The 21,174-nt window shown below is 42.3% G+C and overlaps 1 long non-coding RNA gene across 1 annotated transcript; it reads left to right on the forward strand.

Moving 5' to 3' along the window:
* Window positions 1-449: 449 nt before the first annotated feature.
* Window positions 450-8,367, forward strand: LOC143434944 (uncharacterized). Its single transcript, XR_013104828.1, has 4 exons — window positions 450-603; window positions 5,722-5,911; window positions 6,490-6,527; window positions 8,281-8,367. It is a non-coding gene; the product is annotated as an uncharacterized LOC143434944 (long non-coding RNA).
* Window positions 8,368-21,174: the final 12,807 nt, after the last annotated feature.

Consider the following 21,174-nt stretch of genomic DNA (forward strand, 5'->3'; position numbering starts at 1 on the left):
CCCACAGCCACACCTAGATGTAGGGCCAAAAGTATGCCGAAGAGATCCTAGGGAATAAGTGGCATCCTTTGCCACAACTGCACCAAGCCAAGTGTGGTGCCAAGTCCCAACATGTAAAACAGTCTTTTATGGGGCTGTACGGGTTGAAGCTGGGGGTTAGATACTGCTGAACCCCACGATAAAAGTTGTCACTTTTATCGCTAATTAAAATATATTTTTTTCTATTCCTTGGAGAAAAAAAAAATGCCTTCATAGTGCACTGATACAAATCTGGATGCCTGTCTTAGTCTTGACCACCAAGCGTAGGCAGAACCAGTGGGCACTATTGACAAGCAGGAGCTGTGAAAGCTATGGTCTACTAGGCTTTCCATTTCCTGCCAACGGACCCAGCGTGTTCCGGACAAGAGCCTCTTGTTCAGCAGATTCTAAAAGGAAGAAGCTGTAGAGCAAACACAAAGCCGTTCCAGGACAGCTATGTCATACGAGCAGGAAAAACATTTTCGCTGTTCAGTAAGCTGGAAAGAACTGGGCTCACTTGTTAGAACACAGCTCAGCCTGAACTGACGAGGATGTCCCTCTCAAGTGCCCCTCTCGTCTCACTAGGTGAGTGCCTCCACCCCTCCTTAAAATTCACAGACTTTGACAAACCCTGAATTTGAAAACTGAATCATTGATAAGATCCTTTCAAGACCGAGCGCTCTGTACTTCTTGCTGACCTTTGACTCAACAAGCGTTATACCCTGCCGAGTACAAATATGAGTTAGTGGTGGGTGGGTGTGCACATGCTCTCCTTTGGTTCTAGGGACTTAACCAGCTCTACCACCAAACCTCCTGAAAATTCTTTTCGTAATCTTCTGTGAGTGGACTATTCTAATCAACTGCTCCTCTGCAACCCACTCCTCCCACCCCCACCCCCGCCCTCCGCCCCTAATGGTTTCCTTTCCCCCTCCTGATCGGCTTGACTCCATAGTTGAAGGCAGCGCGCATGCTCCTTTGTCTCGGAAAGCTTCAGCCTTAAAAGTAAATGAATAATCCTAAACACAGGATTCTAAGCAACCTTGCTTGCTTTGGGTTTAGTGGCGTTGCTCCCCCTCCCCGTCCCCAGCTGCCAGACGTTGCCGGGCTCACAGTAAGTGTTCAAACCTGCTCATTAAGGAAATGAACAAATGTAATGTTTGCCAATTCATCACAGAAGGAACACAAGCAGGCTCTCCTGTCAGGTGTATCTTAAAATGTAAACCTCCTGTGGATTGACGACTACAGTCTGGGAGAGGTGACTTATTTTTTTTTTCTTCCTAAAACAGATTATCTTTCTTGCTAACCTGAGCCTTCAAAAATTTTATTTTGTCCAGTAGTTATAACTATACATAATGTTATAAAGTTGCTATGTTGTGTTCTCCCATGCTTAACCTTGACCTTCCAGTCATCCTTGGTAGATGTCTTTAAGTATTCTTTTTTCTAAGAAGAAGTATGCTCAGCCATCGACAATTTAGATTTGCTATTAAGTCCAAGGCTTATTTTGGTCCGTCCTTACAGGAAGATACATGCACACAAATGCATTTGCTATTTTTTAAAAACGTGTTTAGATGCTCAGTGCCTACAATCTCTGCTTTATTGTTAGTAATACACTACTAAAAACTCTCTTCTAAAAGCACATATGCCACCATGCTATGGGCTTTGGATCAGCAGTAGCCGATGGTCAACCCCCATTCTCCCATTTCCTTGAAAGTAGACAACACATGAGAAGAGGTGATGGATGCAGAATTTGGATGAAGAAAGATCTGGCATGAAACACAGTGTTTGGAGTTATCTTAAATTGCACTCACCCAGATGAACTTAAAGCAGTGGCCCTGCAAGGACACACCAGTAGTAAAAGCCTCTGAAATTCCAAACAGGAACCACCTCTTCCGTTTTGGAACTCCTATTCCATTCTCCTTCTGCAGCCTTACCAGGTTTCTTTGGTGACTCAGTGAACCTCTTCTGGGCCTTCGGGCTGACTTCACGCATTTTTCATGCCCTCAGTGGGGAATACCACAGCAAACGAACCTGTGCAAAGCACACCAGCCAGCCTCACCTGTGAACCTGGAGCAGAATGAGACTGGTTTTCTTCTCACTAAGGAGTCTCTTCTCTCTACCTGGGGAGTGGAAAGATGGTCCCCCTGTCAGAAAAGCAGTATTTCTGGAAGAGATCATACAAAAGCTGACTCATGCTGCCTCCTGGAAGTTACCAGCAAACAGAACTGATACCTTTCTTCTTCTCACTTATGACAGCTGGCTTCTGAGGAATGGCCCCCGAGAGAGGGGGGAGAGGGGGGATCACAGGGCCAGCTGGGACCAGCAGTACAGAGAAACAGTTGTCTCTCAAGTGTTCTGGATCATAGTCACACTGTGTGGAGCTTGGGCCTCAAGCATCCATCCTTCAAAGGTGCTCTCTGAGCTGTGACCATGTGGCTTTCAAAGCTTGCTCTAGAAACTGCTTCAGTTCCACCCTGAAGCACCCACTCCATGATTCAGGCCTTTAGAAATTAGGGGCTCTGCGCCAGATGTGTGTCAGGGCAGCCTTGCCTACTGGAGTCCTGTTCTCATCCTCTGTGGAAGGTTGGCATCTGCCAGGTGCTATGTATCAGTGGAGAAGACACAGCTTCAATTCTGAATCTGCCATTTATTAAATGTGATAATTTCATGCAGAAGCTGGTTAGTCCACAGTAGTTAGTTGTATGATGAAACACAAATGTAAGTACTCCTATGAAGGCACTTTTGTAGTTGTGGTAACAGGTGATCATTTAATTTTACTCAACAGAGTTTCCCCTTCATAAGCTAAGAGGGTCTCTGATATGATAAGTCAAAGGCCTTAGAGGAAAGCACATTCCCCTAGAAAAGAAGAAATTGTGCCCAAAGATGGCAGGTTTAACTTCTGTCTGCCCTCTTGCCCTACAAATTTTGAAACTGTCAGTTCTTGTAAATCACAAAGGCCAATCTTGATAGTAAGCCACTTAATAGTGTGTATGTCCGTACAAACAAACATATAATTCTGCAGAATTAGCCACTGTGCTATGGCTATGGAGAAATACCATGACCAAGGCAATTCATTAAAAAAAAAAAAAACATTTTATTAATTAGGGGTTGCTTACAGCTTCAGAGGGCAAGTCCATGACCATATCATGGCAGGAAGCATGGCAACATACAGGCAGGCATGGTGCCGAAGTGATAGCTGAGAGCTTACATCTTTCCTGCAAGCAGGAGGCTTAAAAAGAGAAGTTGGAACTCAGCTGGGCTTTTAAGGCCTTAAAGTCCACCCCCCCCCAACACATATTCTCTAATAATTTTACCAACTGGAAACTAAGCATTCAAATACATGAGCACAAAGAACTTGCATACTAACTTGGGGCTCCCTTCCTCTGCACTGTTGACAGTGGAGCCATATGGTTTGTTAGAAGTGGGAGCTTCCCTGTGTTCTGCAGGATGATCAACAGCCTCCCTGACTTCTACCTGCTCTATGGCTTGCCATGCTTGCCATTTTTTCATAGCTGTCATAGGATCAACTTGAGAAGGAAGAATTTATTTGGAGTCATAATTTCAGAGGTTTCCTTCTTCAGCCATTTGGCACTGTCGCTTCTGAGCCTGTTCATGATGAAATATAAGTCCTTGTGAGGGTAACGTGTGGGTGCTAAGTGGCTTGCCTCAAGATGAACAGGAGGGAGAGAAAGGGATAGATAGGAGGAAGCCAGAAGAAAATCCCTGTCAAAGACACACTCTCCTCCCCAAACACACTTCCTCCAATCAAGACTATGCCCTACTTTTCACAACTCCAAATAATGCCATTGTTTATGATACCATCAAGGGATCAACCCATTGGCTAGATGAGACTCTCAGGATCTAACCATTCTCCCAAAGCTCATGTGCAGACAGCCAAGGCCCCGCACTACATGAGCCTTTGGGGATAATCCATGTTTAGACCAGGACTGTACCTCTAGCAATGTACAGTGGCCTCTTCACTCAAGTGTGTGTGTGTGTGTGTGTGTGTTCATGTGTGTGTGTGCCATAGGAAAATGATCTCCACCATTTCCTGGTTTAGAAGAACTTACAGACAATTAAAAATTTGAGAAGACAAATTCGAAACAAGTATAATTTCACAATGCACCATGTGCTAACAGCAAATGGGAAGGGTGTAAGTGGCAGGTGGATAGACAGCCTGTGTATGTGGCTTTCAACCGTGTACTCAATGGAGGATTGAAAACAGAGCTTTGAGTGCAATGGTTGCATCTGGATTCAGTATTCAGATTTCTTTCTTGTCATTATTACTGATCAGTATACTATACTGTAATTACCTTTATCACTGTGATAAGATACCATGACCAAGGCCATTTATAGAGGAAAGGGTTTCTTGTGGGCTCACAGTTTCAGATGATTAAAGTCCATGACAATCATGGCAGGAAGCATGGGAACAGGCAGGAAGACATAGTACTGGAGCAGAACTGAGAGGTCACGTTGTGATACACAAACTTGAGGCAGAAAGAACTAACCAAGAAAATGGACTGAACTTTTGAAACCTCAAAGCCCATCCCTGATAACACATATTTTCTAACAAGTCCACACCTTCTAGTCCTTCCCAAACAGTTCCAACAAATGGAGACCAAGTATTGAGATAAACCTACAGTAGCCATTCTCATTCACACCACCATCCAATGTAACAATTATTTACAGGACACTGACCTTGTAGTTGGTATTACCAATAACCTGAGGATAATATCGTTTCTATGGAAAAATTATATACAGATACTAAGTTATTTTATCTAACAAATTTAAGCATATGAGGATTCCGGTATCTTTAAGGGATTATGGGTTGCATCCTCATGGACTCTGAGTGGTGACTCTGTTTTAAGAATCTTTAATGAAGTAAGATAAAGCAAGCCACATGGACATCCTGGGGATGAGACTTTCATCCAGAAGTACTGCACACTCATATCCTCTAAGAAAGGAGTATGCTTGGTGTATCTGAGGAAGAGCCAAGCAATTTCAGTGTTCCGAGAAGAGGAAGCTAGCAGGCAGTGAGGATTAATACTGGAGAAGTGTCCTGGGCACAGACATATGGGTCATGGAAAATCTGAACAAGGCAGCAACCTGGCCTGACTTGTGAAGAATTATACAGCAGGAGAGAACTGGGAACAAGTGGCAGAGTTTGAAATCTACTAGAATTTTCCATCTAAGTCAGGAAGTGGCCAGGATCAGAGTGAACTCCCATGAAGAGGTCATATAGGCTGGTTATCCTGAAGGATGGGTTGGTGGTATGTTTGTAGGTGTAAGGCCACAAAGCTCAGAACCTTCCAGCAAGTGTTTGAAAGAATGGTAATGGTGTTTATTATTAGGAAATTATGCTGCTTTGTAGACAAGCGAGTGTGGAAGGGTAGGAAAAGTTAGGTTTTGACCACATTTCTTTTGGAAAGTCTTTTCAAAAGGAGACCTCAACTAAGCAGCTGGACAAGTGGATGCTTACCTTAGGGTGTGTGTGGGGGGGGTGGGGGTGGGGGAGAGGCGCTGGGAATGAAAACTGAAGTTTTAAGATGATAGGGTGAGAAGGGGAGTGGTTGCAGATGGAGGGACGATCCACAGACCGAGGATGCTACAAGGGCAGCATTCAGAATGTGCCCGAGTTGTGACACACCCTTCAGTGGCCTCCTATCATCTAGGACATGGAAACATCATAAAAACCATATTTTCCAGAGAGGACAGATGTCTGAGAGAAGCCAAAATCAAATGAACAAGAAAAGACTGGATGGAAATTGTCACAAGCTGAACAGGGAACACGATGACTAATGCAATGGAATACACAGGATGGGCCTGATGCAGAGAGGACCACTAAGAGAACGGCAGGATTTCAGCTAACATTAATACACCACTGTTTGTACATCAGGTATGTTAAAGGCGCCATGCTCTGTAAGAACCTAAGATTAGGAGACACCAACTGAAGGGCACATGAGCATGTCCATGCCTACTTTAAAACCCTGCTACAAGTCTAAATCATCCTAAATAATACTTGCTTGTTTCTGTTTTTTTTTTTTTCTCCATTCAACAAGGAAGATGAAGGCTACCTATATTCTGATTAGAAACATCATTTGGAGACTGGAGAGATGTTCCAGAGGTTAAGAGCACTTGATGCTCTTCAAGGGGACTTGGGTTCAGTTTCCAGCATCTATATAGCAGCTCATAACTGTCTAAAACTCTAGATGCAGGGAATCTGACACCATCTTCTGGACTCCCTGGGCATGCGGACACCAGACTTGGTCACACACCACACATAGATACATATCCAGGTGAAGCGGTCACACACAGAGAATAAATTAATTAATAAAACTAATTTTTAAAGAAAGTTTGTTTTCCAAGAGAAAGAACAGCTGTTAAATGTACTATGTGTGCTGGGCACTAAGCAAGCACCCTTACATTTGCTTGCCTTAATTTTCTACTAGTAATATTGAGTCTCTTGCATTCTAGGTGCATAAAAAGATGGGACTTTTGATAGTCAAAACCAGGTAGGTCCATATAACTGTTATTCTTCATTAGTGATTTTGTTTTACTTAGTTGAAAGTGTTCTATATAGTCTCAGAGCTACCTCTGCGTATGGAAAAAAATATGCTCACCTTACCCTGAGGCTGCTGGATATATATATATATATATATATATATATATATATATATATATATATATCAGTGTGTGTCCCACTGGATCCAACATCACAGGAAGAAGGAGCGGGTCACAGGTAAAGCAGACTTCAGTCTCGATTGACTCAGACTTCTTTTAGATACAGTTTGTGTGAAAACTTTCAGCTCAGCTGCTGCCAGAATTCTCCATGCATTTCCCATGTCGTCATTTTTAAGAATAAGAACCTGTGGCTTCACGTACCCGTCTAACAGTATCATTCTGGCAAAGGTAGGTTCTGCTGAGATCTTGGCTATGGTCTCTGAAAAGTGTCCGATGCCAATGAATGACTTAGAGGACTTCTCATGAAACACATGAGAAGGCCACATCGCCTGTCACAGGAAAGACAAGACCACAGCCTACAGAAAGCTAAGAATACTGGCTCGCTACAGCATCTCTGGGTACCATGGAAACACACAGTTCACACCATAAGCATACCCCAGTGACAAAATCAACTGCATTTAGCAAAAAAGTGTTATTCATGTATCATTTTCCTGGGCCTCTGCCATTAATGTATACAATGCAAGAGTCACTGAACACAAGGTATAGGCCCTGCCCCACAAACCAGGTCAGGTCCCATGTGATATGGAAGAAAAAGTGGATAATGTGCTACTGTGTGATGTCATGTTATGGTTAATCTCTGAAGTTCCTTCCTGGGCTTACTTAGGGTGGAAACTTCCAGAATAGCATTTGAGCTACTTCATAGTCAGTGTATAGTTATCTAATACTTCCAATTCCTACATTTCCTGTTTCCATCTTGGCTCTAACAAGGCCATCATGAAGAGACCCTGCCACACTCTTCTGTTGGCATTCTGTTTTGTCTTGTTTTCCCCCTTTCTGGACTACTAAAGATTTCTGATGTGATTCTAAAGCCACTCACAACAAAGGCTTCACAGACCACATACTCAGGGGTGAGATCTCAGGCATGCTGAGACAAGTGAACACAGTACTTGAGCAGGCAACGCCTTCATCTTGCTATCCCCTAAAGATGAGAGAGTTTATTTGAGGAGTCACACACATAGCACTGTTCACAATCCACCTACCCAAGAGTCAGAGAATCTTGCCGAGATAAGCTTATGGAATGCAAGTCTTGCCGCATTCCATCCAGTCACTGAATGATTTCTATCCAGTCACTGAAGTCCTCAGTGGTTTCTCATTGGTCCTCTGGAATAGCAAAAAAAAAAAAAAAAAAAAAAAAAAAAAAGTGACTGGCTCAGCTTCCATCAAGTGTCTCCCCCCCACCCCACCACAATGTAGTACCCCAATGTTGTAGCCTCATGGCTTCCTCCAACTCTGACCTCCCCATTCCACCTCCTCCCCCATTATTATTGCCTCTTTGGAATTACCCTTCCCTTAAATTTGTCCTTCTGTCCACTGCTGCTTTTTCAGATGTCAGACCATTGGTGACCTTCTCCTTGCAGCCCTCCCTAACAGCCATGTCGGTCTCCTACTAAGACTCTAAGAGCACCAATTCTCTTCCTTGATTCTCATAGTTGTGGTTTTCCTTCCGTTTATGTGGTCAGTTGATACTAGAGGACAAATGACCAACGAGTATAAGCCGTCTCTTTCTTCTTCTCATGTCCTTAGTGAGAAGAACACCCATGGCAGGAGGACTTGAACAAGAGAGGATCAGACTATGGATTTTACTGAGAAGGTTCTGACCAGCTCTAGGCCAATAGGTATGAAAGGTATACAAAAGAGAGCTGTGTGCAGCATTCCATATCTTCTAGCAAATATGTTTAAAAAGAAGAGAAAGGGAAATTCATTTCAGTCATTGGACTTGAATATTTTTGTGCCCGGGGATATATCTCCACAATGTTGTCATTTCGGCAGCAGTCAATGTAAAACAAAGATTGGTGAGACGCTGTCCCTTCCTTTGTTCTTATGAATTCGAAGTCTTTGAAATCTAGAGAGAAGACAGCACTTCTCAATTCTGACCAATCACACTTCAGATGCTCAGCGGTCCAGGACGGGATAGCAAACCCTGTCCCCCCCCACCCCCCAGAGTAGAGGAGCTGTGAAGGGTGGGTAGCCTTTCTCCAAATGGGCTGTGCCTTTTGATGTTTCAGAAGAGTCAGGCCGCTGTGTATTTTTATAGAGACTTCAAAGCCACGATGCTTTCACATTTTTGAATGACTAGAGGGATTTTTAAAGCTTGTTTCATATACATGAAAATGAAATGAAATTCAATTTTGGCATTTTGAAAGCCAGCCACCATTCACTTGTCCACCATGCCTAACCCAGTGTGACAGAGTGCACTACAGCTAGGCAGAAATTTCTAGCCCACAAACTCTAAATTATATGTTGGTTAAAGAAAAAGTTACCAACTCCTGGAGTCATGGTTTCTGGATAAAATACAAGACACCCAATTGAATTTTTACATTAGGCAAATAAGTATTTTTTAGCATGTCTCCAAAATTTTAAGAAAAAAATATATACAGGAAAAACACAGTCATGAAGATAGTTCCGTGGGTATGGCACCTGCTGCTAAGCTTCTTGGCATGAGTCTTGATCTCCAGAACCAGGAAGATAGGAAAGAACTGACCCCACCAAGTTGTTTTCTGACCACTACACATGTGCCACAACACACAGACTCGGTTAACTAACTAAGAACAAATAGTGTAGCATATTTTTTTAGTCTTTTTTTATTGTATATTTTATTTATATTTCAGATGTTACCCCCTTACTCCATTCCCACCCCCACGCCCAGGAACTCCCTATCCTATCCCCCTCCTCCTACTTCTATGAGGATGTGCCCCCACCCACCTTCCACTCCCACCTCTCCACCCTCAAATTCCCCCACACTGGGCATCCAGCCTTCATGGGACCAAGGATCTCCTCTCCACCTATGCCCAACAAGGCCATCCTCCCCTACATATACAACTGGAGCCATGGGTTTTTTCCCATGTGCTCTCAGGCTGGTGGTTTAGACCCTGGGAGCTCTGGTTGGTTGGTATTGTTGCTCTCCCCATGGGGCCGCAAAGTCTTTAAGCTTCAGTCTTCTCTCTAACTCCCCCATTGGGAACCCCATGATCAATTCAATGGTTAGCTGTGAGCATCCGCCTCTGTATATGTCAGACTCTGGCAGAACTCTAAGGGGACAACTATATGGGGCTCTTGTCAGTATGCACTTCCTGACATCCATATCAGCTTCTACTTTTGGTGACTGCACAAGGGATGGATACCCAGGTGGAGCAGTCTCTGGATGACCCCTCCTTCAGTTTCTGTCCCACACTTTGTCTCCATATTTGCTCCTATGAGTATTTTGTTACTCCTTCTAAGAAGGACCAAAGCACCCACACTTTGGTCTTCCTTCTTCATGATCTTCATGTGGTCTGTGAGTTGCATCTTGGGTATTTCGAGCTTCTGGGCTAATATCCAATTATCAGTGAGTGGATATCATGTGTGTTCTTTTGTGATTGGGTTACCTCACTCAGGATGATATTTTCTAGTTCCATCCTTTTATCTATGAATTTCTCGAATTTATTGTTTGTTTTTAATAGCTGAGTAATACTCTATTGTGTAAATGTATCACATTTTCTGTATCCATTCCTCTATTGAAGGACATCTGGGTTCTTTCCAGCTTCTGGCTATTATAAATAAGGCTGCTATGAACATAGTGGAACATGTGTCCTTGTTATATGTTGGAGCATCTTCTGGGTATATGCCCAGGAGTGGTATAGCTGGGTCCTCAGGTAATGCTATGTCCAATTTTCTGAGGAACCACCAGACTGATTTCCAGAGTGGTTGCACCAGCTTGCAATCCCACCAACAATGCAGGAGTGTTTCTCTTTCTCCACATCCTTGCCAGCATCTACTATCACCTGAGTTTCCGATGTTAGCCATTGTGATTAGTGTGAGGTGGAATCTCAGGGTTGTTTTGATTTGCATTTCACTGATGACTAAGGATGTTGAACATTTCTTTAGGTGCTTCTTGGCCATTCAAGTTTCCTGAGTTGAGAATTCCTTGTTTAGCTCTGTACCCCATTTTTAATAGGGTTATTTGGTTGTCTGGAGTCTAATTTCTTGAGTTCTTTGTATATATTGGATATTAGCCCTCTATCAGATGTGGGATTAGTAAAGATCTTTCCCCAATCTGTTCGTTGCTGTTTTGTCCTATTAATGGTGTCCTTTGCCTTACAGAAACTTTGCAATTTTATAAGGTCTCATTTGTTAATTCTTGATCTTAGAGAGCATAAGCCATTGGTGTTCTGTTCAGGAACATTTCCCCTGTGCTGAAGTAGTCTTAAACTACAAATAATTTAAATTATACTTTGGAAAAGCAGGGATAACTAAGTATCATGTCTTTTAAAAAATTAATTATATATCTATGTGTGTATATGTATGATTACATGTGTGTGTGAGTATTGTGAATGTGTGTGTGTGTGCGTGTGTGTGTGTGTGTGTGTGTGTGAGAGAGAGAGAGAGAGAGAGAGAGAGAGAGAGAGAGAGAGAGAGAGAGTCAGACAGACAGAAAGAGAGAAAGAGAGAAAGACAGACAGACTTGTGATCAGAGGACAGCTTGAAGGAATTCTTGCCTTCTACTGTGTGGGTTTCAGGATAGAACTCAGGTCTGAAACTTCATGACAAGAGCTTTTACTAGCATCCTGTGTTCTTATTGGCAAATCTGGCCACCCTATTTAGATTAAAGTACAATCATTTACTCACAGTATAAACCCATCAATATCTCATTAACATGGAAGAGCAAGGGATACAGATTAAAGCAAAGTATTTCTATCACTACAAATCAAATCAACAGAGATCATTCTAGAAAACTTCACTTCAAATTTGAATTCAGCTGAAAGGAACTTGGAGTGACAAAGACTAATTAAATAGCTATTGGGAAAATGACTTAAATTTTATAGTACTAATATTTAAGGAGTTGATATTCATCAATTCTGGGTTGGAAAATCCCACACAAGTTGCTCTCCTGTTGTGCATTAAAACCTTGAGGGGCATATTACAAACACATGGCTACATGGGCATGTGTGAAATTGTATTAATTTTAATTCTTTTCTTAGCAACATTTGAACCCTCAAGATGGGAATCAGCACCCAAGAAAGAAACTCCAATTTGCATTACTTGTACAAGGAATTAAGGGGCCCATTTAAAGGAGCTTGGCTCTCAAATATCCTCCCAGAATAAATTCAACTAAAGGCAAAAGTCACCAAGAAGATATAAGTCTGGCTGCTTCAATTCACTGAAAGCTATACATGTGGCTGCCTGGGTAGGCTGAAAAAATGCCTGTCTGGGTCGAACATGAACAGGCGTATGTAAGACACAGGTAGGCTCTCCATTACCGCCCGGGCCCAGAGCTGTTAATATTTGATGCACTCCTCATCATCTCTGTTTGTGTAATTTGTCAACGCCCAACAGGTCCTCTGCCAGCTATGCATTAAAACTATTTTCAAAATATGTCATTGTCAGCCCTTGGCACACTCATTACTTATTAAGATAAGAGGCCGATGAGGCCGGCAGGAGGTGGCTTGCTTACTTAAACACACTTGAGTCAACTGCAAGGGAATAAGCAATCTGGAGCACAGATTCTAAGTCTTAAGGTCTCCACCCCTACCTGCAATGAGCAGGTAGAGAAACTGAGGCCCAGGGAGGGGAAGGGATCTGATCAAGGTCACATTGGTTTTTAGCAGAGCTTGGACAAAGCCCAAGTTTCTTAGCTCCCAGTCCATCTCTTGCACCTAATGATAATCTCCATTACCACTACAGTATTCTTCTATGCACATACATTTTTAAAAGGAGCTCAGCTTCCAAGAGAGTATCTTTCTGAAGACTGTATTTTCCAGGTGTCAAGGCAATACCCTCATGTTACATGCCACCTAGGGTAATGTAAGGAGGTATATAAACAAATATGTATATTTTTAAATTTATGTTTGTGTATGAGCATCCACACTCACACATGCTGTCATATATATACTGAGGTCAGAATAAATCTTTCAAGGCTCAGTTTTTGTTTTCTACCTTGTTAAGGGAGGGTTCTGTAGGAGGAGCTAAGGTGGATGAAGTAAAGAGAGGAAGAGGAGGAGACAGGAGAGGAAGAGGAAAAGGAAGAGGAGGAGCTAAGAGAGAGACAGAGAATGAGAGAGGGGAGATGGAAGCTGATGTTTGCTTGTCTGTAGCAGTCAAAGGTAGTTGGTATATCTAGGTTGGGTATTGGGTTGCACCTCTGATTGTAAGGGTATCTTGTTATTGATCATTACTAAATACATAAGCCTTTGGATAATCTAAGCATTAGAGTCTCATCTGTACTGAGCCCGTGTGGTTGGTGGGATGGTCCGGTCACTGCCCAGCCTTGCAGAGACAGCGTGGAAGATTGGCAGAGCCATCTCTCACACTGGGGTCTTATGGGTGGAAAAGCTGATGTCTCTAGCTGGCCGTTTCTAGCTGCTGCACGCATGTGGCCTCTGGCCACACAACATGGTGGCTGAGCTCAGCAGAGCTGCTACAGCTTAGATAGTCGACATGACCAGCGGCTGATTTTTAAATAATGACTACAACAGGGTTCTAATGATTTCAGCTGCTGGGTGGTTTGCTCTAGTCTAGCTGACTGCCTCTCTGCCTTCTGTCTCAGGGTAAGAGTGCCAGGATTACAGATGTGAGCCAATGAGCTTTTTATATGGGTTCTTGGGATTGAACTGAGGTCTCCCCTGGAATTTGCATGGCTGGAGCTTTTATCCACCGGGACATCTCTCTGGCCTAAGTATTAGTTTTTAATGCATTATAAATCATATACCTAGGTTGCTGTGGTATAATGAATAAGACTCTTCCCCATTGGCTCAGATACCTGAATAGTTGGTCTCCAGTTGGTGGCAGAGTTTGGAGTGGTTTAGAAGACACAGCCTTGCTGGAGGAAGTACGCCACTGGGGAGTGAGCTTTGAGGGCCGAAAGCCTCCTGTCACTCCAAGTGCTTACTTTACTTGATATGTGCTGTTGAAAATGTAATCTCTTAGCTCACTCTGGCTACTGTGCCTGAGGCTTGGTACCATATTTCTCTACCATGATGGACTTTCATTCCTCCTGAACCATAAGTTCAAGTAAACCAATTCTTCTTTAAGTTTTCTTGTTCTTTTTTTTTTTTTTTCACAGCGACAGAAAAGTAACTATTTACACTTGTGGTTTGGAGAGAAAAAGTACTGAACCTGGACACTTTAGACATGTTAGTGCTTACATCAGAGCTGAATCATAAATGCGGTTTAATCCAGAACCAATTTAAATGTAGTTATTCCTTAACTCATGATTCCAATGATTTATACGTGCATGACATTTTTATTATTCGTACCTATTAAAACACTCAAAGCTCTCATGACAGCACTGGAAAAATAGCGCAGATGATATTGACAGACTCAAAGCTCAATGAATATCAATATTTAATTAAAACCAATGAATATAAGCTTTAGTTTAAGCACTAAATGTATATGATAACACGTATATCGGTGAGATACAACTCTATTATAGCACATAAGCAAACGTTATACTATCAAAACCAGAGAGTTTCAGATTACAGATGTGGTTGGTAGGTGTTTGACTTCCCTGCCTTAGCCTCTGCCTTAGCTCCCAAGGAGCTTGACTTTGAATGACCTCGACCATCACCTATGACATAGCTTACCCTTAGAAAATACAAAGCAAGATGTTCAGACTGCCCTGGCTCAATATGTTCACCATCACCTTGGTCATGCAAATACATCAGAGGGCCAGGAGCTACATCACCAGGTAATGAAATACAGTGCCGATAGTGGAAACTACAGACACCATTAGGGACTAGGAAGAGATATTTCAGGTCCAACAGGCCTAAAGGAGGGAAGACCAAGTTCCTTCTATGTCAGGGCAGTGGCCACAAAGGCAGGTACCGGAACTGTGGGTGTTATCTTTTGGCCAGGCAGTGGCATCTTGTAGAAGCAGCTTCAGCAAACATACTAATATTTTCTTTTTAAAAAGCTCAAAACCAAGAAAAAGAAGAAGAAGAGTGGATCTTTGTGACTCTTCAGTGATGGATGAGTTGAAAATATGAGAAGTTCCATGTGCTTGAACCCGTACCTCCTCTTCCCCAGAGCTACACTTATACAAACCAAGCCTACTTTGGGTAAACTAGACAGCAACGAGGAAGGCGTGACCTAGTAAAAGACCTTGTCTATCTGAGTCACCATAATGCACCATGCCTGAAAACATTGGGGAAGCTTGCAGGACAGCAGGTCAGTGAATGAGTAACAGTTGTTCATGTTCATGCTTCCTTTAGTTAGATCTCCAGTTAGTTAATGAATGAAATAAACTAACTCCCAAGGTTTGGGTCAGGTCCACTCACTCCATTCATACCTGCTTCATACCGTACCATAAATATCTTCTTCAGCCAAGCTAAGGTGTATTGAAAATAATAAAGACTTTCAGCTTTCTTTCTTTCTTTCTTTCTTTCTTTCTTTCTTTCTTTCTTTCTTTCTTTCTTGACTTTAAGCTTTTGTCTTCCATACTTTTGTTGACTGACTCTTCAGTGCTTTTCAGCTTGTTAGATACTTACCAGTGGATCACTTAAACAGTGGACAGCAGTGGTGCTGAATGCCAAACAAATCGAGTTTTAGAAGACTCCCCAAATGACAAATAGTACAGGCAGGATGAGGGCCCGGGCCTTTGTACTTATATCCCATCCTCTCCCTGGACACTAGTATCCTTCTTTTAATCAAATTGTGAAAATTCCTTCAGCTTGGTTAAAATGTATACTGCTCCAGCAGGTCTGAGAGGCACCTGAGATGAGCAGGTCTAATGGCCCTTGGCTATGATGCTAATACTACTCTGTGGACTGACATTGTGTAGAGAATACTGAAGCTGGACCATATTTTCCCCTCTGGGACTCATATACACTGAGGTCTGGGGAAGAAATGTTAAATCTGACTTTGACCCTGTTCGACATAAAACCTACAGAAACCTACTTCTTACCGAGCGTGGCCAGGGTCAATCCATGCAGTTATTATTCATTATCTACCCCCATTAGCAAAGATTAGTATGAGAACTTTACCTTGCAGTTAGCTGACATCAATTCAAGTGGCAGCATTGCCAAACTCAGGTGTTTCAATGTGGTACACTCCTTTACTGGGTATGACCAGGAGAGTCAATTTGGGAAGCATGCCAACACCGTTGGAACAGAGAAAAATCCTTTGGTGAGAGGAGATCTCTTCATTTGTCAAGAAGACCAGCTGCCATGAGCTGCTGGTGTTTGTCCCATGACAGGCCCCACGTCTAAGGTGTGCATGGCATCAGACAAATTTCTTCTCAAGGTCTCCATAAAATTCACTTGATTTAAAAAAAAAAAATTCTATACATTTTGCAGGCTCTTGTGAAGTAATTTTTCCTTTTCAGGAGGTTCAGTCAACCACTACCCAAGTATATGAAATGAAAATTCCAAAAGTAGATGTAGCTTTTAGGTAGTTTTTGTATTGCAACACATTACACTTTATGGTTATTCTGTTTTATTACTGTGTACCAGGGAAAACAGTACTGTATGAAAACCTGGTGCTATCTGATGTTTTGGATGTCCACTTGTACTGTACCAGCAATGGGGAAGGGAATACCACCACAGTGACTTGTTCAGGAAGACCCATAACCAGTCAGCAGGAAAACAATTCATGAGGTTTGTGTATGTGAGCTTCCATAGTAGTGAGGGGCTCCGGCTCTTCCAGTTGTGATTTTCTTCCCATTCAGAAGCTCTCTATGGTCCTTAAACATGGATGCACTATTTCTGCTTAGATGCACCATTTCTTGTTGAGTTGAAAGATTATGTGTCTTTGCCTGGCTATAACATCTGCTAACACAGCTTGCAACAGTACAATAGTGAGATTTCACCACCCATGTTCCCCCTGACAAATGCTGGCTTTTCAGCAAGTCTCCCTGCTCCTGGCTAACAGTTACCACCAATGTTAATCTTACCAAAATACTCAGAAAGTCTGCTGCGGTTACTGTTCTAACCTTGTAACCTTTCTGTCCTCAGTTTTATAGGCAAAGAGCAGAACAGCACACCTTTCTCTCATGTCTTCTTTGGGAATTTCACAGATAGTTACTGTGAGTATATTTTGATATCAACTCCCTCTACCAAGGTCTTCCACCACTCCCTCGTGGAGGCTACATGCATCACGTAATTTTGTAGGTAGCCTATGTAGAAGATGGATTTGTAGTTATGATTCTGGTTTGAGTTCAAGGAGCTACATGTGGCAATGGTCTTTGTGTTGATAGCGTTCTAAGGTGGTGGAAGGCATAGAATAATGAGAAGTTTCACATGGTACACATGCTCAGATCATGGTAGAAGGTGAATGCCTATGCTAGAGCAAGGACAATGAGAAGTCATGTCATCACAAAGTATGGCCACTTCTTTTCTGAGGTTGCTTAAAAATGGTATATCTTTGCCACACCCACCTGAGGAAAAAGAGAATGAGACAGGGAAACCCTGAGTTTAGCAACAATCGACAGAGCCCTTGAAGGACCTAAGTGTGGGCAGTCCTGAAACCTGGTGGGAAAACTGATAGGTGACCAACCTAGGTATGAAGGTTGGAGCCTGCCTCCCTGAGTAGCTACAGACCCAAGAGACCACTTCAAGGATAGCATGGATGGTAGATAATCTGGGTGTGGTCTACGTGGACATAAGCTCAAGGGTTTCACGGGAGATAGGCTAGCTAGACTTATATCTCCTTCTGTTTGATCTGTCTGCCACCCAATAGAAGGGTGTTGATGCAGACTGTAGGATCTTATGTGATTCAATGATTACAAACCACAACCATAGTAGGAGCAATCAATCGAATTTGTTTGTTTCATGGCTACTCTTAGGGAAACAGAGCTGTTGACTGAATTCACTTGGGGGCCTTAGCAAAGAAAAGATGGGAGAGGAGACTAGATTGAACCATGGAAATTCTGACTCACAGTGCACTACCAGGATAGGTCTGGGCTACAGGTACTTAGAATGTTTCAATCATAATACTCAAAGCAAGAGGTCTCCTGAGGGTAGGGCCAACAGGCAGGGTTCTTCCGCATCTCTGAGGGACATGTCACATTGAGAGCTTAGTGGAGGTCAAAGCTCACCTTTGAGCTTCTTCTGAAACCAGAAGAGTATATGACTCAGGGGAAGAATGCCCAAGAGTGGCTATGAGGGAAGTCTTCTTCTCAGAAAGCTTTTGATCTTCTAATAGTAACGGTCTAGAATCTAGACATCTATCTATTTAGTGTCTAGACAGAGGTTGAGAACATGTGTCTTTCAAGGACTGCCCACTGGGTCAGGGTGGGACTCTGGGAAGTGGCACATTGGCGGATCAGGGAAGGACATTAGCTGAACATCTTAGGTGACTAATGATACCCTAAGGATGGGCAACACTGAATTCAGAATAAACCCAAGTGAGCTCATTAATGGTGCTAAGCCAGCTGGGGAATATACTCTGCCCTTGAGCAGCGTGGTCTGCCTGCCCTCAAGTAACATCTAATGGAAAAGGAAATGACGTTTCATCTTATAGGAATCCCATTGTCGAGTGGAAGGGGGTGGTAAAAAGGAAGGGTAAGAAGTAAGCAATGATATCAATAATTATGGACTCATGGATGAGGACAGAGCACCTTTGTTGCGTGTAGGGGGCTGTTTATTATTGAGCCCTTCAGGAGCCCTGAGTCAAGCAGGTGTCATTCATGTATTTCTCCAAGTTCACCTCAAGACGCTGTCACCAGCCACTGCCACTGCCATCATTCATTATTGTCATCTGACAGTTTCAGTGTATATTCATAGATCCCACCTCAGATCCATCTGACAGAATTGAAGCTCCTGATTGTACCGATTGTTTCCTGTCTGAGCTAACTGCTGCTCCGATTACATGCTAATCAGGTTGTTGCACAGTAGGTCAATGACTGCAGAGATAAAAGACTCTGACTAGATTCTCTATTGACTGAGTAGATCAGCCATGCTGGAGACCAACAGTGGTTTAGATGAGTCACTGATCAAAAAAGGTTGTGAATTAAAACAAACCACAGATCTGAACAAACACTGATTTGGTTAAGTCTAATGCAATCAAACTACCAAGTAGATTACGTAGCATCTTGAATCCACACTTAATTAAGTCAACCAGGAACCAGATCTAGATAATGATTGGCTAAATCACCAATTGGTATAGAAAACTTCTGATTGAACTGAAGCCAGTGATTACCTTGATCACTGATTGATGGTTAGTTTGCACATTCCTGGGATAAGGTCTGGACCTTAAGCTTCATGGTACTCTCCAGTTGCACCTATATTCACAGACCTTCAATGCATATCACCACAATTAGCCAAGAGCAGAAGGCATCCTCAGTTTTGCAATGGAAGACACTGAGAGCCCTTTTACAGAAGAATGAAGTTCTGCATAAAACCATGAATATGAAAGAAGGAACTAAATGCTTCAGTTAGACCTAGTGCGAAACGCCTTTGAAGAAGGAAAAGCAAGATGCACAGAATATAAGGTAACACTGAAACACAGCACTGAGTGGCTGTGACTTCAGAGGCATGTTAACAGCATGCCTCCAATTACATTCTGCATTCCTACCAAGGAATAATTTGGGCTTGGCAGGTATCAATTTGCATAAGTCTTTGTCATTAATAGAATATACTATTTCCTTTATTCTGGTAACTCCTGATACCTGTTATGTCAAAACTGATGTGTTTACAATAAGGCTTATCTCTTTGCCCCATACTGGCCTGCTGTGGTTTTGAAGAAAAAATTCAATTTGTGATGGAAATTTTGCACTCTGGCACGGACTCCTAACTGTACAGGGAAAGTATCATGGCTGTCATAGGAATGCCCACATCCAGTGAGGCATTTCAAAAGGCTTCTGTCCTCCAAACTCACTCCGTTTGTGATGCCTAGACCTGTTGAGGTGTTTTGAGAGAAAAATAAAATCACAGGGGCAAATGATTCGGACCAAGGAATGGACAGATGCAACAAGGTGATCCTATCAGACAAGACTAGATTACATCGTTAAATAAATTCTGCTTCGAGATAAAGTGGAAGGGTGACTGTGCTCTCTACCTCGTGTTCTGAACGCTGCCCTTCATTAAACAAGTCACTATAAAATGATAGATTGGATGAGGGGAATCGCAGACCAAATGCTCTGCCCATTGGTTAAGAGATAAACAGTTTCCTTCTCCTGTTTTTTCTCTAGGTTTATAGTCGTTCATTCCTGGCAGCATCTGGCAGGCTCTCTTATTAGCTTAAGAGGGGTAATTTTAATAAACAAGTAAATATTATCCTATCTTTCCAGACTGTTTGCCTAAATTCTGTATTCATTGATCAGCTCTCATGCTTCAGCGGGAGGCGCAGAGTGTTATAATCTTTGTGTATTCGGCATTATGAGATTTAAGAAAAATAGCTGGGCTGTAGCAGAGTCAGTTTAGGACAGATCATTATAAAATTCCATTATCACTGCTACAAGTTGGACTATTTGTCATCACAGAAGAGATGACAAGCTCAGAAATACTACATCTGTTATTATCAGATGATAAATGATATTCCATTAGGACTGCCATACATCACAGGCAGAGCTGCAAGGAAGATATCAAACCTATCAGAACTTGACTTATAATTTAATTTTCAAAAGCTGTCAACTAAAATTCCAAAGGCTAAGCATTTTCATTTTTAAAGTTCATCTTATTTATTTTCCTCATCTGTTAGTCTAATTTTGGTGATATGGCAAAAATAACTGATTATGTGCAATGTATAATTCCCTTCTTTTGATTAGGTAATACATCAGGTGTCTCTTAGGTATTAAAAATTAAATGACAGATAATAAAACAAGAGAGTCCCATAAAAGACACCTTATTTTGATTTACTCATGTGTTAAAATAAAACACTAATGGACAGGTCAATATTTGTTAAAGATACACACACTGCAGAAAAGCCTGTTTCCCCTTTATTAGGCACTCTTTCATGGTGCCAGGGCAGAGGTGGCTTTCCATTGGTGCTTATGAAGTCTTTTTGCTGGTAAACACCTATGCTTTGTTTCCGTTCTGTGAATCGTAATCACATGATCCCTTCCTGGGTTCACATCGCTATCATGGTCCTCACTGACATTAAGCATCAGATGCTGGCTGAGACAAGTACAGCTTCATTCCTTTCTGTTGGTGCAAACATGAGGACTATTTCCTCCAATTAGTGAAAAGTCTGTGTCCTTCACAGGCTTTCGGGCATGTTTGAAAATGTTTATGGGTATTCAGATAGTAATTTTATGGATGAAATGAGTAAATTTGAGTAAGGGTCGTCTTTGAGGTCATGTTAGAAACTCAGAGAATGGGAGAAACATAGCCAAAGTTACATGGTAAAAGTAATTAAGAAGTAGCCATGATTCCCCATGCCTTATTCTAATTTCTTACAAGATGACAAGACCCCATGCTAATTGAGTCTAATGAGAAATGTGATTCCTTCAATTTGTCTGGAGGTCTGGCTCGATGCTTCTTAAAGATGAACAGAATAGACACAGGC

Source organism: Arvicanthis niloticus, chromosome 18 (genome assembly GCF_011762505.2).
Source record: "Arvicanthis niloticus isolate mArvNil1 chromosome 18, mArvNil1.pat.X, whole genome shotgun sequence".
NCBI lineage: Eukaryota > Metazoa > Chordata > Mammalia > Rodentia > Muridae > Arvicanthis > Arvicanthis niloticus.